This window comes from Micromys minutus (assembly GCF_963924665.1).
Source record: "Micromys minutus genome assembly, chromosome: 3".
Classification (NCBI taxonomy): domain Eukaryota; kingdom Metazoa; phylum Chordata; class Mammalia; order Rodentia; family Muridae; genus Micromys; species Micromys minutus.
The window spans coordinates 8,785,800-8,799,276 of NC_137972.1; the positions used below are offsets into that span (position 1 = coordinate 8,785,800).

At 41.8% G+C, this 13,477-nt stretch overlaps 1 protein-coding gene across 1 annotated transcript in view; it reads right to left on the bottom strand.

Annotated features, from left to right (window-relative positions):
• The window catches only part of PIK3C2G (phosphatidylinositol-4-phosphate 3-kinase catalytic subunit type 2 gamma), a gene marked incomplete at both ends in the record, with an annotated part of 303,735 nt that overhangs the window by 124,763 nt on the left and 165,495 nt on the right, over positions 1-13,477 (bottom strand). The window lies entirely within an intron of this gene.

Genomic DNA, 13,477 nt, shown 5'->3' on the forward strand with positions numbered 1-13,477 from the left:
CCAGAAAAGGGTATCAGAGTCCCTGGAGCTAGAGCCATAGGTGACCGTGGGTCTTCTGAGATGGATGCTGGGAACTGAATTTGCAAGAGCTCCAAGTGCTCGTAATTTTCAAGCATCACTCCTACCCCTGGAGTTTCTTCCTTTGTGTGTATGATCTCCACTGTGCAGCGTGTAGAGAATGATGCGTGCTGATGTAACCAGGTATCTAGCACCTTAAAACATGTAGCCCACATGCATTTTGCAGCTTACACATGTCAGCTTCTGTATGCCTGGCCATCTGCTTGTGACAGGCTCGGGTCCTGGGTGAGGGTACTCACTAGGAGAGGGGCTAGTGACAGGAATTTGATTACTCTGTCTGCTGCTTGGCAATTTATGTTGCTTTGAAAGCAATTACAATATGCTAAGTTCTTACTTTCTATTATGCCCTAAAACACAAGAGCAGAATAAAAAGGAACAATTCCTTTGAAACTTAACCACTCTCAGATTGATTCTTGTAATCTTAATTAGTCTTTAATTTTCTCCCCCTTTGAAAGTGGTACTCAAGGAGCTAGAAAAACAATATGGGAGAAGAATACTGGAAAAACAATGATGCTTAGCATTATAGTAACAACAACAAAAGCCAAATCAAGCCAAACAAACAATCCCCCCAAACCAAAACAACAGAACCAATGAACCAACCAACCAGTCAACCAACCAACTACCCAATTTAGCAACCAATAAACCAACCAACCAACCCTCCCCAAAAAACCCCCCAAAAATAGAGGTATGCATCATGAAGAAAGAAGGCTTTGCATGGGCTCACAGTCTGAGGGCACAATCCACCACAGCAGGAGCATAAGGCAGCTCATCCCATCACACCCACTGTGGAGTGAAGGGCAAAGGATGAAAAGACTTTGATGCTCACCCTGTGATGAGAGTTTCCAAGTGCCTGACAGGTCACAAATGGACCATGGTATCTTTTGAAGATTCCTAGGAAACATGTGGAAACATAGACACAAAGTTGCAAGGTCAGGCAAACCCAAGTGTAAGGCATTTTTAGGACTATGCCTTTCTGATTTCTGCAGTGCTCCAGTGATGGGGTGGTGCATCATTTTTTTATTTATTTGGCTTCAGTGAATTGTTTCCCTTTCCCACATCAGGATGTGTCAGCTTCTTCCAAGGCTACACACACTGATGTGTGTACTGGGTCAGTTGTGCTCTGAAATATTTTAACCTGTTCCAGTTGATCAGCACAAATCAAAAGATGCGGTTCTGCACAAACGAAGCCCACAGAGGTTTACTAAAATAAACCAAACAAAAGGTCTGTTTTAGGGTCGCTGTCATAAGGACAGCTAGAACTGGATAGTTAATTGCTCTTTTAGTACTTTTGTCTCTTATTCTATCAGGAATAAATTTATTTTTTCCTCTAACCCATATATTTTCGGCCTTCCAGCTCAGGACGGAAAATAACAGTTTGATTCCTTGTCCACCACCGAGTAAAACATAAGAGATTTGCATAGATAATATCTGACCTCGATGTAAAACACATCAAAGCTAAGAACTCTCAGAGGCTTCTGTTGTGATTATTCTTGGAGTGTGCAGCTGTCTTAAACCCCAAATCCTGAGAACAGGGATCAAGCGCCATGTGTAAAGAGTTTGTTTTTACACGTGGCAGAAATAAATTCATGCAACCTTAGCGAGGACCACGAGGGGCTAATTATACAGACACTTTGAATAGGCATAGAAATTAACAGGACCCTTAATTTCCAACAACTGCAGGGACAGTTGGTGTGCACAGCTTCTGAGTGGGGCACACCTCAGTTGTGTGTCCGTGACCTTGCACCTGGGGACGGGCCACAGCGCTCATGCTGCGGTTTGCACTCATTGCATCTGTTTATAAGAAACTAGAAATTAGTTGGCAACTGTCCTGTGGGCATTACAGTAAGCCTGTTTTAAAAGAGATTGCCAAATAGGATGTTTAAAAATAGAAGACTGAAGGTCCAAGGACCGAGAACTATCAGACTCATTTAAAGAGCAGATTTTTAAGATACAGAGAGTCTGATCATGCTTGGACCAGGAGCCGAATCTCCAGAGACTGTTCCTCCTGTGGCCCACAAGATCCAGCTGTGACTTGATTCCTTCTCATCTGACAGTACATCCCTGGCAACATTAAAATGAGCAAACACATGTGAAGCCCAGTCAACTCCAGAGGGTTGTTGACTATGTTCAGCACTCCAGACAGCAAACCAGAGTAAAGTAAAGGTGAGGTGGGTGGCAGAGACGCTCAGAATAGCCACAAACCTGACAAGGATGGAATGGAGGTTCGGCTCGGATATTCACACAGTTCTGATTTTTCTTCATGCACCTAGCTGCATTTGGGCCCGTTGCAAACAACCTGCTGGAGCCACAGGGAAGGCAGAGAGAGTTCCCGTTTCATCAGTCTACCAGTAGGACAGTTCAGAGAAATCACACCACCCAGGAGAATCTGCCTCAAGATTCTCCGCAGTCTTTCTGCTCTTAATTTTAGTTCTCCACAGCATACCCTGCCACACTGGGGCTAGCTCAGATTTTTACCATGGTGAACTCCTGCTCATGAAGAGAGACATCAGCATCTACTGCCCGGAAAGGATGGAGGCCCATCACGGTGAGCGACTGCAGGCCACTCTAGGTCTCCTGCTTGCTTCCATCTCCCCCCAACCCGATTAGGAGGGTTGTTGTTTTATGTGATCTGGGGTGTGTCGAGTCGAGCAGGAATCAAGTGTTAGGAAATGTCAGGGTATTCTAGTATGTGAACTCTTCAAGGACACTTAGAACCCTGGGAGAGATAACGGCCGAGATCCAACCCTCGATGAGGAATTGTTAATATTAATATTTTAGTAGTATGGCTAATTTCACTTTACATCTAACTGGCTGAGAGACTTAATTAGCATTTCACACTGAGGAATGTGACATCCCACTGACAGAGTTCTTTGACTGGTCAATTTTTGACACGTAGATTTGCTTTTTTACAAATATTCATCATGTAATGTTGCATGTCACCATTAGTTGAGACAAATATGTTCTTTACAATCAACTGATATCAAATACTACCTATTTCTTAAAACTTTGCAACAACTTAAATATAAAATGATTAAATCTTGATATTATAAATTTTTTATACTTTTAAACCTTTTAAATATAGGAGGGATTCTATTAGAGAGGCAACTAGCCCAACTCATAGATGATGGTCGTGTTTTGCCCATAGGCAGAGATTCCACTGTGCCCACTCTGTGTGGTATATGTGATTAATGGTTCTAACACCAGGCTTTCTCTTCTGAAAAAGGATTTCTCACCCTCCACTTTGCCATATGACCTCCAGTGCCTCCCTATAAGCACAGAAACCTTATCTGGACCTCATCAGCTCTACTATGTGATTTGCTCTGGTGATGACCCAGGAACCAGATAGATTGTGGTCTCATGTTATACAGATAGGCTACACATTCTGTTGTGGTTTAATGAAACCCCTCGTAGCTCAGCTTTCTGCAGGAAGAAGGTTCAAGAGCCAGGGCACAGTTGTGGTGACTCTGTGGACCAGAGTATACTTTAGTTTCTCAGAGCCTGGGAGAGTGAAGGAAGACGCTTCCAAGAAGTGTGCTTGCTGCAAGTCTCTGCAACCAGGACATCCCTGGGTTGCTATGGTAAGAACTGAGAGCTAGGTGTGGTGATACACACCTTTAGTCCCAGCGCACAAGAGGCAGAGGCAATCAGATCTCTGTGAGTTCCAGGCCAATCTGGGTGACTTGGTGAGTCTGAGGATATTTAGGGCTGCACAGTAGGAGCTTGTCTCAGAAATAATTTAAACAATGGATGAGCCAAATTCCTTCATTTTCCCCTTCTTCTTCTTGTTTGAATCATCTTTAGGATGTGGAATATAGTTTTTAAAACTCATCAGTGACAACACAGGATAATTGGGGGCAAACCTAATTACTGAAAAATAAATTAAAAATTATCAGCAGCCAAATAGAGTAAGTTAGATGAGCGATCAGTTCCCACATATGGAGTAAAAGAAGAAAAACTTGGAGCAATAAAAATAGCTTTTTTTGTCATGGATCAAAAAAAGCCACAAAGGGCATTTCAAATAATGGGTTAGCTTGGCTCACTTGAACATGTAGATGCTCTCACATTGCTGAATCTTTTATTGTTATTTTATTACAGCCAGCATACCTTTTGACTCATTCCGGAGGCTGAATGGGCCGATGGCCCATCTGTTGCTTTGTCCAGCCAAATGTCAGGGCATCTGAAATGAGTCAGTCAGCCGGAATATCTCACCTGATACAAGCAACTGCGAAATGGTGAGATTGATCAGGGTCTACAGGACAGGATTAAGCAAAGGCAGAGGGCAGTTAGAAGGGTGTCTACACATCTTGTGAAGCTGACAAGTCCGCTTCAGTGGCATCTGGAGCGTGGCATGAATGGCTGTAGGTAAAGAACCACCCGACTCACCCGCTGACATGACTCATTCTTGTTGCCTTGGAGATGCCTACAAAGACTTTATCTTGTACCAGATGTGAGGAGATGGATCTCTTGTCTCAGGTTTGGGAATCTCCTGGAGATTAACTCCCAAGGCACTTTAGGAAGTAGACAGATGGCTTTGCTACACAAAACACTCTTCCTACTGGGCACTTACTATACGTTCACAGATATGTTGCTTGAAAGCCACGAGTCATCAGTATTCTGGGGATTGGAGTGGTTCTTCTATGACCCTTATCCTTGAAGAGTTCAGTGTGGAGGGAGGCCCATGAAGAGTCCTTTACAGAGACTCAGTTGCATGCAAGTATGGGGGCCTGCCACTCAGTAGAAGGGCTTGTCATTCACCCTGGGATTATGTGAACAGGAAGAGAAGCCAAGGTTGTTTCATTGAGAAGGACCCATTTTTTACACAGCAAGGTTATCATTTTCTCAGGTTTTAAAGAAGGTCATGAAATGTAATTCTGTCTGATCACATATGTATCGGTAAAGGAGACTCCAAACCAGATCTCCCACTAAGAAGGGACACCTCTGCTCCTACCCCCTCACACCCCACGCAAGAGCTCATAACTGGTAATCACAACGTTCTTGACATCGGATTCTTGATGAAAAATCCAAGCTCAGACTAGGAGTCTGCAGATGCCTCTTTGTTCCTCTGTGTATGGAAGTCCCTAAAGTCAAGGTGCACCAGAAGATATATCAGGAGTTCATCAACTCAGCTCTTTTTCATTGCATAGCTCCCAAGCTAAAGCCATTTGGTGCTGGAGAATGGGTTAGGGTGGGTCAAATTAGGGGTGAAAGGAACTGTTCAGTTGGAAAAGACTGCCAGGAGTTATTTGATATCCAAAAAGTATTAGGGAAATTTAGAATCTGTTCTGGTTTTAATTGAAGGCTATGGAAAGGCAAAGGTAAGACATAAAAAAATAACGAGAGCTTTATTCAAAACTACCATGTCCATTCAGTTTGAGAAAAACTGTATGAGACCGTTATGAATATGAATCAGTGTGAGAGGAGAACTGTCACCATTCCTGAAGAGAAAGGCCCCAAGCACAGAATAAGGACCTGGGCTCCTGATGCCTCAGCTTGATTGTCAACATGATTGTATTAAGGAAACACCTAAGAGACTGAGAAAGCACACGTGTGGGTGAGTATATGAAGCTATAAAGAGCTTTTACCTAATGAATGGCTGGATCCTTTGATACAAGTTTCAAAATCTGCAGCAACTGTTGGGCGGTATAAGATGGGAGTATGGGGACTGATCAAAATAAACGGACCACTTGGACTAAGGGTCTGGAGGCTATATCTGCTCTGGTCTCTTCCTGTTATGATTTGCTCTGATTCCTGTCTTCTGTGATGTGACACCTTTGCTCCTGTCCACCAACACCTCTGAATTTTATCACAGTGATGGTATGATCAATGGATGGTTTGTTTATTTAAAAACAGATGTGTGTGTGTGTGTGTGTGTTTCTGTGTCTGTGTTTGTGTCTGTCTCTGTATGTCTCTGAGTGAATGCCATGTGTGTGCATTAGCCATACAGTCTAGAAGAGGGCATCAGATTACTTAGAGCTTAAGTTACAGGTGATTGCAAGACTTTTGATGTGGATACCTAGATCAGTCCTCTCTTACAGCACCAAATGCTCTTAAACAAAGAGCATTAGCTTCAACACAGATTTCTTAACCCATAAAAAATTAGACTAAGATAGTTCTCTTGTCTTTGGATATCTCATTTCCTTGGTGTTGGCCTTTAGCCTGTCTGCTTGACATTATAGGTGTATATAGTCACCTCTGTAAATAATAACTCATCATCATAGTTACATAAAATATTTAATGGACATCATAGTCACACATTTCATTAAAACCTTGAATGTTTTTTTTTTTCAGGCAAAAATTTGTTACGGATGGCATCCAGCTTGGGTGATTATTAACAACTAGGATTGCTTGTCTTGGAATGATACACTCTTAGAATCAGCGGAAAGCTTCCAATGAAAGAAAAGCTTTGCTAAGCAGCTAAGTTCCCTTCTGAGATTTCTCAACTTATAAGAGAAAATTAAAATGCCTTCCACTCATCTTGCTGAGGGATATTGTTCACCAAGTTCTAATCTGCTCTGTGGACTCGAGTCTCATGGTAAGTAGATTCAATAACAAGATTTAAGAACAGAAGACCTATCTTCCTCTTCCCATTTCCAAGGCCTTAATGGGAGTTAGTTCTTTTTGTTTTCAAACTGTTTTCTTAAACTAAACATGAAGCTATTAATAGATGGTTGTGAGCTCCCTCAGAACACATTACAATCTTACTACTGTTCTTGTTAATTTGGAAAGATGCACCACTGGAGGGGTTGTAGCTTTGGCTACACAGACAAAACTGTCTATGAAAGTCATCTACCTTCAACTCCACTTGCCTCCTGTTCTGCTTTTTTGCCTTCCCTGAACTCTGGGATTCTTCTGCTCCTGGAGCCCCTCCGTGGGCTTAAATTCTAAACCCCTTCTACCCCACCTTGTGTCCTTGTCTCTTGGCTATTCATGGTCTTACTCAAACACCCTCACCGTGATTCACATTCTCCAGAAATTGGTATCACCTAAGCATGAGTTGAATGTCATGTTGAGACCTCTGTCTCACCCCTCATTTGATTAGTTAAGGGAACCAAGAGTAAGGATTTGCTCAGGGTCCAGCGATGGGAATGCAGAACTCTTGACCCTTGTACAGAGAGCTCTTTGCACACCATGCTTCTGTGTTCAAGTTCACTGCAAGGTGATCTTGACTTTTATCTATATCAATCCTGGCAAGGGGTTTGTGGCATGTAGCATGATGGGAAGTATCAGTAACTCACAGTTCAGCTTGAAGACTCTTTCTGATTATTACCACTACTATCAGGTGTTCCCTTTACATGCGTGTTTTCCAAGCCTCTTGCCATGTCAAAATAGGCAGTTCGAGAATGAGCTCTGGGTATTTCAAATCCTTCCATCCAAAAGGCATGGCTAATGTGAAAGATGGACATTGGACAACTTATCCAGGGTTAAAGTCAGTGCATAGGCTGAGGATGCAAACTGGTCCCAGCACCCTTACTCATTTATTTCTCTAATGTTGTAGCTCCCAATAGCCTAACAAGGCTGACACATACCACTGAGCCTACACTGACATGGAATCTAGCATCATCATCATCATCATCATCATTAATTATTATTAGCATTACTATTATAATGATTATTACGATTTGCCAGCATTACTGGGTCTGTTCATTTTGTTTCCCTGCTTCTCAACCCACTGAGGCCACAAGATCTCATTTTGCTTTCTTCCTTTCCTTTCAAGTTTCTTTTCTGCTCCCTAAAATTTTCTTGCCCAAACTCTGTAAAAAATCATTATCTCCTTTTTTTTTTAAGAGCATACAATTTTAAATTTAAAACACAAATTGTGTTAGACTAAGTATAATTTTGTATGGAATGTTTTAAGGTTGGTAGTCTTTCTCCTTCTCACTCTCCTGACTCACTTTTGCTCCAACCCTCCCTCATTTGAGAAAGTAGGACCAGGGCTGGAGAGATGGCTCGGTGATTAAAAGCATTGTCCTGAGTTCAATTCCTAACAACCACATGGTGGCTCACAACCACCAATAATGGGATCTGATCCTTTCTTTTGGTGTGTCTGAAGACAGTGTACTCACATACATTAAGGAAGTAAATAAATCTTTTAAAAAAAAGAGGGAAAAGAAAGTAGGCCCAACATTAGACTGTAGGAAAGCCTGTTCTGCTGAGACTCCTACTGAACCACAGGAGTGAAAAGCACTGGTGGAGGGAGGCAGAAAGCGGCTTAGGTGGAGAAGGCTAGACGGCACGTGGAATGCAAGGTTCCAGATGGGCTGTGCGCCGCTAACACGTATTCCTTGCACGGCACACCTTAATTGGACCCAGGATTCCAAATAACTCCAAGTTACGGCAGAAGAGGGATGGGGCCTCTCTAACATCAGCACACGTGTGGAACTGTAAATTCTGCCTGACATATAATTAATGCTCAAAGCCTGCTGGTGGAATTTTAAATTAGGCAGAGAGATGACTGTTTCCCCCTTACTCCTGGAAAATATGGCTCTGAGTTCCTAACTCAGTTGTTTTATTTGTTTTTTTTTTTTTTTTTTTTTTTTTCCTTCAGGATACATGTGCAGTTCTTTTGAAGGCAATGTCAGCATCTTTCCTTTTTTTTTTAAAATAAAGTTTCCTTAACAAAATTTCTTTTAACAAAGCAATTCCCTTGGCTGAATGGAATGAATGTTTCATAAGAATAGCAACCTAATAATATAATAATAGAAGAATCCTCTTTACTCCCCCACCCTTTGTTCTCACGCAGCTTCTGCTGGAAGCACAATGACCTCCATGTCAGGAAAGGAGCAGCTGGGTGTCTGAACACAGCTGGAGGGGCAGGGTTACAGGTGTGAGACAAGGCTGGCTTTGAAACATCCAGTGTTCTTGGCGTTTCATATCACAGCTGGGGTAGCTGCTTCAACCTTCATCTCTCAGGGTCACCAACGGTGTGATTTGTCCTGTAATGATTTGAAGGTTCCCTGGGATGCTTTCCCTAAGACTTGGATCTGTGTTTGATGTCCTGAGAAATATCTGGGATGCTCTTGTTTGTCTCCATGAGAGGAGCTCTTCCTGGAAGTGCTTCATTTCAATCCATTGCTTTCAGCAACGCAGTGAAAGCCTCCTGGCGTCTTTTGAGACCTCTATGAGCGAGCTGGCTAATTGCCTGTTGACTTATGTGGTGTTTCAGAGATGCGGTCCAGAATGTACCTTGTGGGCAGGCATCTCTGTAGGAAACAAATGTAGAAGCAGTACCAGACACTCCCCATCGTCACATGACAGTTCTGGCAGCTGCCTTCATCCCGAGCTTTTATAAAATGTTGACAGTGTCTGTTGTCAAATCTGTTGGAAGCCCTAACACTCGAGATATTTGAAGATGGGGGCTTTAAAGAGTTAGTTGAGGCAAAGTAAGGCCATAAGGGTGGGTCAATGATCCAATAGGGGTAGTGTCATTGTAATAGAGGAAGGGAAGGATCATTAGTGAGAAATGTAAATGCAGAAAGAAGGTCACATAAAAGAACTGTCTGTCTACAAATTCGATGGAGCTTCAATCTTAGACTTTTGACTTCCAGAACTACAAACAATTCTGTTGCTTAAACTACCTGACTGTGTTATTATTGCATTCATTAATTAAAATTTTAGTTAATTTGACAATAAGTTTAATATTATAGACTCCTAGCAAATGTGTTTTTACATGTGTCTTCTTGGAATAATCAAACCGTTTACATAGCTTTATATACAATAATATTTGTATAAAATATAAGGCTATTTTAAAGTACAATTTATTAATGTATATTAATTCAAAATAATTAAAACATAAATATGTATGTGAAAATTTTACAGTATTTTTAAATTTTTTATTTATTCTTTGTGAATTTCACACAATGCACCTTAATCCCAGTCATTTTCCTACACCCCCCCAGTCCCTCCATATTTACCCTCTACCCTTTCCCCCTAAAAGAAAGAAAAGAATTAAAGAAACAACCCTCTTTCTGTGGAAGCTGTGGTGTGTGTCACAGTGGTTCACAAAGTATATATCCTTTTGCCCAAACAGCCTTACTTGCAAATGTTCACTGCAGTGAGTCCCTGGTCTGGTTTGAGGCCTCTGGCCTCTGCTGTACTATGAATCCTGGATTCTGACTCCTCTGTTGTTGCTATCTGAGATAGCGTGGAGATCCTGTAGCTCTGGATCTGTAGGACAGGCCCCTTGATGAGCTCTCGGAGTTCATAGATGGCAAAGATGTTAGGGTGGACCAACTCAAAGCCCTGGATCTGGACCTGGGTGGTAGCTGAGTTGGTCAGCCTTCAAGCTGTCCTAAATTCAGGGCATGGGACCAGCTCTCCAATGCTGCCCAGGTAAACACACACACACACACACACACACACACACACACACACACACACTGTAATTTTAGGCCTCAGATCATGGGGGAAAAGTTGGGAATGCTGTTAGTAAGCAGAAGTAATTTCTTAATTAAGTTAACAAGATGCTGCACTCTTGCCGTTGGTAGTTAAACTAGCTAAGGCTAGGTGATTTGAACCTTTGACAAGAAAGTACCCAAACAGCCAATGGGAAATCCAGTGAGAATTCAATGTTATCAAGAAAGCCTGTTGACTTAATAAATGACCAGAGCATTTGATTCCGGGTACTTTTCAAAATTTTGGTTTGTAAGACTTAGTACTGACTTGTGAAAATATTAATACAGGACAATGTAAAACTTTTGAGTCTAGCTTTATTTAAGATATAAACAATTGTAGTCAAAACCCCCCAAAAAGTGCTTAGGTGGCTTCTGAAACCAGGGTTGACGTAACAATCTGCATGTGGCTTTTGTTGGTACAGGAATATCATTTTCATCTGTCTCCTTGCAGGCTTTCTGTCTGCTGTGGACATGGCATTACCTAGTCTTTTCTCAGTCTCTCCCTTTGTAACTTCTCTGCAGGGATGAGTTCAGGATCCTTGCTTTTACTTCAATAATGCTCTTTGTTTCTGAAGCCATCAGAGGGGGAGGGACTATGGTGCTCAAAGGGCAGATAATTGAAATTGCTTTGAAATTAATTGGTTAGCAATTTTGTTTTTAACAAAAGGAAAGTATGGTTACGTGTGCCTCTCTTAGAAAATGGCATTCACTGGGGTATGATTGGAAAAGTATTAATTTGCATCATGAATAAAACACTTTTATACACTATCTTTGTAGCTCCTCCTCACACATTATTTTCTGCTGTGTCAGTATTATATGTTAAACAATCCTAATAATTCTAAAGTTGCTTTTTCTTATTTTATGTACTACTTTAATTTCTTTTCTTTCTCCTTCATATGAACAAGTGGCAGAATAAGATTTTTTTTTTAAATTCAGAGTGTAACGAGGAATAGGACAAACAGGTGAAAAGATGGTAAACTGTTGAATTTTGATACCCCACCCCCACATACACACACTATGAATTCTAGGAATGTCTGAATTTCACAAGTCTTTTATCTTTGTATAAAAAAAATCATTTGTTTCATTTTATCTTGAGATTGGATAGCTCAGTTTGGCCTGAAACTCACTATGTTGCTTAGGTTGGATTTGAACTCCTGATCTTCCTGAGTATCTGCGAATTAGACTCAGTAGGCACGCCACAATGTCCAGCTCTTTCTGTAAGAAGTGTTTGCCTCTCTTGGACTGGGAACATCTGAAGTATTCAAAAGAAAAGCTAGGGAGTTAGATGTGTCTGAGTTTGAAATGTGATGGGGCCGTTTCAGTCATGTGACCCTCGGCCTGTGGTTTAACAGTTCTAACTGCAGTGGAGCCCAATGGTAACTAACTGGCTTGCGTTTCATTGAGGAATAGGTCACATAGTAATGAGGCAGCCCTTGTGGAAGCGTCATATTACGATCAGCTCATTGGCGGTGGGGACAGTTTCTGCTAGTATTATTAGTGTACAGCGTCCACACAGCTCATGTTCCGAGACCTCAAAGACAAACTTGGGGACAGTGTGACCTATTTTAACCCCCCCCCCACACCACTCTAAAGCTTTACCAAACATGTCCTCGTGGAAAAGTTTGGCTTCCTTCAATCAAAGTAACAGCACTTGAAAGCGTGCCTTGTCTACAGGCTGTTTGGCTTTCAAGCTCAGTCTGATCAAAGCAAGAATGATGGAGAGCATTCTCAAATGATAAGGACAAGCCTGGCTTCAAGGTTATCTGAATTCAATATCTTCAATTGGTTTTATGTCATCGTGTAAAGCACCAGGAAGAGAAGCAGAAAGCCTCACTTGAGTAACAGTCGGGGCAATGTGTAATAAGCCTATTGACAGCAGGGTATACGCACAGAGAGAGGACCCACTGGTAGCTCTATAGGGCAACCGCTGCTTTTTCCCACAAGGGGGGATACAGGGCAGAGTCTTAGTTTCACTGGACGGCAGCTGCGGTCATGGTTCACCTTGACTCACAGAGCCGGGATCCTTGCTTTCAACTGTCAATCTATCTAAATTGGTTGAGTTTAATGGGGTGCCCATGAGCTCGGATGCAAATAAGCTGGGCATGGGCGGGGTCAGCACAGGTCAGTGGTCCATTCTTAGGTTCAAGTAAACAAGGGCAGTTTTTTCTTCTGAGACACACACCATTATTTCTAGGGAAAATATTGTACAGTACGAGGAAGAATAACTACTTATTTCGCTATTTTCCCACAGAAGGGGAAATTTAAGAACCACAGAAACATGAGTTAGAAAGTATACCTGGATTCTACAAATACTGGCTGAAATAACCTATTTCACAAGTTGTTTTAAAGTAGAAAACTAGCTTCAATTTTTTTTTCTGAACTGTGAAGAATGCACAATTTCTTTGAAACGGCCGTTTATCTGGGACCCCGGGATTCCATTACTTGTTTCCAGAGAATATCCTCACTGAGAGTGGGCTCTGAAACTTGGATTTCTCTGCTGGCTTCTCTCACTTCAGGGTCAGTTCCTGGGAATCTTGTGGCTTTGGGCAACTTAAGTTAAAAAAAAAATCACACCACGAAACCTTTTTTGCTTTAAAATGTCTAGGATAAGAGAGGAGAAAATGACTGCACCAAATCATTCATAAATAATAAATATATCCATGTAGACACATGTGCATCAGCCTAGACCCTAGGGATAGCACTGACTTGTGGCCGTGAGCAGTGACCAAGAGAAGGTAAAAGTCATCATGGCTGACGTCCCATCACGAAGCTGACACTAGAGAGGAGGAAGATAAGCAGTTTCGGAATGAGTAGGCAGATGATTGAAAATTTGGTTATGAAACAACTCAACATGGGGTTTTAACTGACCACTTAGAATATTCTCGTGCACCAATCTGGAGTGCCCCCCCCCAAAACCATAAATTATCTACAGCTGTTTAATTTCTAAAGTGTGACATATTACCAAAGCACTGTTCCAGAAGGTGGGAGAAATGAAAATGTATAATTAT